The sequence below is a fragment of the Myodes glareolus genome, chromosome 5 (assembly GCF_982192425.1).
Source record: "Myodes glareolus chromosome 5, mMyoGla1.1, whole genome shotgun sequence".
NCBI classification, from domain to species: Eukaryota; Metazoa; Chordata; class Mammalia; order Rodentia; family Cricetidae; genus Myodes; species Myodes glareolus.
Genome location: NC_142030.1, coordinates 105,817,263 through 105,822,308, shown reverse-complemented (window position 1 = coordinate 105,822,308; position 5,046 = coordinate 105,817,263). Strand labels below are relative to the sequence as shown.

Genomic DNA, 5,046 nt, shown 5'->3' with positions numbered 1-5,046 from the left:
CCTTCAGTGATGGGCTATAATGTGGAAGTATAAGCCACATAAACCCTTTTCTCTCCAAGTTGCCTTTGGTGGTAGTGTTTCATCGCAGCAACAGTAACCCTGCCTAAGACAGGGCTTATCAATATTTAATAATGGGAGAAGGCAGAAAGACTCGCGAGGCCCCACCCCTCCCTAAGGAACTACAGGCAGACAAAGGTTGTTGCGGAAGGAGGGACATTTTCTGTAAATACCCTTCACGTGCTCTCTTATAAGTTACCCCAGTTAAACGCACTGGTTTGCTTTTAAAAAATACAAAATGAGAAGACTAGCTGAGAGGAAGGGATCAGCAGGAGTGGGAGGGGACAAGAGAATATGGCTGAATATGATCAAAATTCATTATGTAGTTGTATGAAATGTCATAGTGCAATCTATCACTGTGTGTAATTAATAGGAAATTAGAAATATGGATGGATAGAGAGCCAGAGAGATGGCCCAGCCAGTACAGCCTCTTGCTCTGCAAGCCTGGTGACCCGAGTTCAATCCCTGGAGCCCAGGAAAGGCTAAAGGAGAGAACCAGCTCCATAAAATTAACCTCTGCGCACATGTGCACACCCACATACCACACAGGACACATGCACCCACCCACACATCGCACACACCATAATAATTAATAATAATGACAACAACATTAAGATCTTACTGGCCAGATCTGAAGGCTACAGGTTTGCACCGCCCAGCCCCAAGTGGCTCTGCCCCACCCCCCGACTTCATTAATGCTACTCCTGCTTCCCTGTTTCCAGGAGTTGCGCACATGAGGCTGTCTGCCCCATACAGTGCTCTGCTTCTCCCAATGATGACCTTCTAGCACCGCAGAGAAGAGCAGCAAACACCCGCTCCTAAGGTTTCATTCTGTGCTCGACCCTACTCCTAGGCCAGGCAGGACAAACCCTGATGGCCTCTATGCCCACCAATGCCACCTCCTGAGAGTAACAAAGGTGAAGGCATCAAACCCCGAGCCTGGATGCTTCAGGGATCCAAGGAGGAGTCATCTGATTGGTAACTCAAAACTGAAATTTCCCCTGGTCCCGCCCAGACCCTCAGGCACCACCTCATTTCTGGCGGTGTACTGCCACCTGCTGGCCAGACAGGTTCTACGTGCAGGGCAGAAATAGGGGAGAGCCGTGGGAATTTCCTCTTCCAGAGTTGCTTCGCTGGTTCAGGACTGAAGGTGTCAAGATAATGCACGTGGAAATGTCATGGTTGATGCTGACTTCTTATACATCCCTCTATGAGTGCACGTGTCTGTGATTCCCATGTTTGCACGTGTGGGTGCGTTGGCGGGTTCTTTTGCAGTGTGTGTGGACGTATGCGGAGGTCAGAGGATGACGTTGAATGCCGTCCTTGATGGCTCTCAGCTCTGAACGTTGAAGCAGGGTCATTCACAAGCCAGAATTTGCCAATCCAGGACATCTGACTTGCTCTGGGGAATCTCACTTCCATCTTTGGAGCTGTGGGATTACAGGCCGGCTGCTACATCCAGGTTCTGGGGATCTGAAAGCTTCCTGTCCACACGTTTGCATAGCAAGCACTGAGCCATTTCAGCAGTCCTGACACTGACTTCAGTTACTGGCCTTTGCCCATGCTATGGGAACAAAATCATTCAGAGAGAGATGGAACAGTGTTTGTTTACCCTCAAAGAGAAGAGTCGGGAATGATGGAGTCCCAGGCCCCACAGTAGTGCTATGAAGAGGCAGGCATGCATTGCTGGCTCATCGTGGGAACAGGGATCAGCAAGTGTGGCCACTTTATGGTGCCTGTGGTCTCAGAACAACCTGATGTTACACTTGAGAGCAGCCTTAAATGGTCAGTGTACAGAAAAATTTAAGAATTGAATGTGATTTGCTCATAGAATCTCTCTCCGAAAGGCTGAGATTTATATAAGTTCACAAGTGAAATATATTGAGTGTGTGTGTTTGTGTGCGCTTGCGCACACGTGCATATGTGCTTGCGAGCACCAACATACAGGTTGGCAAATGTGTGTGCATGTGGAGGCCAGAGGTCAACAGAGATGAACCTTGGGCATCATTCCACCTTGTATTTTACAAGGTTTCTCAATGAGACTTGAGACTCATTCTCGATTAGGCTGAGGTGACTGCCCAGTGAGCCCCAAGAATCCAGCCTTCTGTCTCCTCAGAGCTGGAATTACATGTACATGCCACCACACCTGACTTTAAAAAATTTAAATTTTTAAAAGTTTAAAAAGTTTAATCTATTGATTGGTGTGTATTGTGCAACTTCATGAGTGTAGGTGTGCACCACTTACATATATGTGCCCATAGAAACCAGAAGACACTGGCTCTCCTGGAGCTGGAGTTGTGTGTTGATTGACAGAGGTGCTGGGAACTGAACTGACTGTCTGCAAGAGCAGACAACGCTCAAGCACCGAGCCAGCTCTCCAGATTGCAACACAACTTTTCACACGGATGCCAGGGATAAACTCAGGTCCTCGCGCTCAGTGTGTCAGTTACTTTCCTGTTGCTGGGGAAACCAAGACCACTTACAAGACCACAACCAAGACCACTTACAGAAGAGTTTATTGACTGACATCAGAGAAATGCAAATCAAAACAATTCTGATTCTGAGATTCTATTTTACACCTGTCAGAATGGCCAAGATCAAAAACACTGATGACAACTTATGCTGGAGAGGATGTGGGGTAAGGAGAACACTCCTGCATTGCCGGTGGGAGTGCAAACTTGTATAGTAGCTTTGGAAATCGGTATGGCAGTTTCTCAGAAAATTAGGAAACAACCTACTTCAAGACCCAGTAAAACTGCTCTTGGGTATATACCCAAAGGATGTTCAATCATACCACAAGAGCATGTGCTCAACTACGTTCATAGCAGCATTGTTTGTCATAGTCAGACCCTGGACACAACCTATATGCCGCTTAACCAAAGAATGGATAAAGAAAATGTGATACATTTACACAATGGAGTATTACACAGTGATAAAAAATAATGACATCTTGAGATTTACAGGCAAAAGGATGGATCAAGAAAAAACCGTATTGAATGAGGTAACCCAGACCCAGAAAGACAAATATAATATATATTCACTTATAAGTGGCTTTTAAACATAAAGCAAAGAAAAACCAGCTTACAATTCACAGTCCCAGAGAAACTAGACAACAAAGAGGACCCTAAGTGAGACATACATGAATCTACATAGGAAGGAAAAAAAGACAAGGTCTCCTGAGTAAATTGGGAGCCTCGAGACTAAAGGAGAGGGTAGAAGGGGAGAGGGGAGGAAGGGAGAGGAGTGAAGAAAAATGTAGAGCTCAATAAAAATCAATGAAAAAAAGACTTTTAAAAAAAGGGAAGAGTTTATTGGCTTATAGTTCCAGAGGGATAAGAGTTATTATGGTGGGAGGCACTGCAGCAAGCAGCTGGATTGCAGGGAATCCAGAGCAGGGAACTGAGAGATCTTCTGCTGCAAACACAAAGAGAGCAAAGTGAGACAAAGCTGTGAGCTCTCAAAGCTGGTCCCCTCCCCAGTGACTCACTTCCTCCAGAAAGGCTCCACCTCCTAAAGGTTCCACAACTATTCCAAACAGCGCCACCACCTGGTGACCAAGTGTTCAAACCCAGAAAGCCGTGGGAGACATTTCTCATTCAAATCACCACCCATGGCAAACACTCTCCTGATTATCTCCAGTGACCCTGGCATTCCTCTTCTGTGTGATTCAAAGCCAGTGACTAGGTCCCAGGTAGCTCCCAACGCTTCCAGAGTGGCCCATAGCTTCAGTGAGCATTTGTCTCTGGACTTTGGGCTTCTCCCCACCTTTGGCTCCCACTGGCTTCCCTCTGTCTTGTATGCAATCAGGCAGTCTTTTCTCTTCCGCCCTTTTCCTTCCTTCCTTCCTTCCTTCCTTCCTTCCTTCCTTCCTTCCTTCCTTCCTTCTTTCCTTCCTCCTTCCTTCCTTCCTTCCTTCCTTCCTTCCTTCCTTCCTTCCTTTCTTTCTTCCTTTCATTCCATCAATTGCAGGTTCGGTATTCCCTGCAGTCCTGGCAAGGAGGAAGGCTCACTTGAGCCTCACTGCTCTCTTTTCTCGGGCTTAGCATATATGCTCCATTAATTGCCCCATGGCTGACAGTCATCAGTATTCAGCCCTTGTGTCTTGACTCAGAGTCTGGCTTTGTGTCCCGTCTTTGGCCTTTCTGTGAACAGTCCTGTGAGGGCTAATCTTTATCATCAACTTGACTAGATTTAGGATCAACATGGAAAAACACCTCTGGGTGAAATGTGCGTGTGTCTTCTGACAGGCTCGACTGAAGAAGGAAGGCTCACCCTTAATTCAGCTGCACCACCGTACAGCCTGCGTCTGTGGCCTGAACTAAAGGAGCAAGTGAGCTGAGCCCCGGCATCTACCTCTCTGCCTCCTGACTGTGGATGCCACGTGACAGCTGCCGCACACTCACACACGATGCCCTCAACCTGGGAGCTAAAACAAACCCTTCCTTCCTCAGAATTTTAGTCAGGTGTTTCATCACAGCTGTGGGTGTTAGTTTCTTTTGCTATAATAAACCACTATGGTGAAAATCAGCCTGGGGAGGAAAGGGTTTATTCCACTTCCACATCACAGTCCTTCACTGACAGAAAAAACAAGGCAAACCCTGGAGGCAGGAGCTGACACAGAGGCCATGAGCTGCTCACTGGCTTGCTCTCCATAGCTGTCCAGCCTGTTCTCTTTCTTTTCTTTTCCTTTGTGTGTGAGTGTGTGTGTGTGTGTATGTGTGTGTGTGTGTGTATGTATGTATGTATGTATTTACACGTGCCATGTGTGGAGGTGATGTTAGGGGCCAGGAGAGAGAGTTGGATCTCCCAGCCCCTAGTTGTTAAGCAGTTGTGAGCTCCCTGATATAAGGGCTGGGAGTCTAACTCGGGCCTTCTGGAGGAACAACAGGTACTATTAACCACGAAGCTAGCTCTGCAGCCTCCAGCCTGTTTTCTTATAGCAACTAGGAGATAGGCTCAGGGGTGGCACCACCCACAATGGGCTGGGCT

General features: G+C 47.2%; 1 long non-coding RNA gene across 1 annotated transcript; it reads left to right on the top strand.

Moving 5' to 3' along the window:
- The first annotated feature begins 792 nt into the window (after window positions 1–792).
- On the top strand, window positions 793–4,584 carry LOC146895013 (uncharacterized). The gene is made up of 2 exons (XR_015001175.2): window positions 793–1,035; window positions 4,305–4,584. It is a non-coding gene; the product is annotated as an uncharacterized LOC146895013 (long non-coding RNA).
- Window positions 4,585–5,046: the final 462 nt, after the last annotated feature.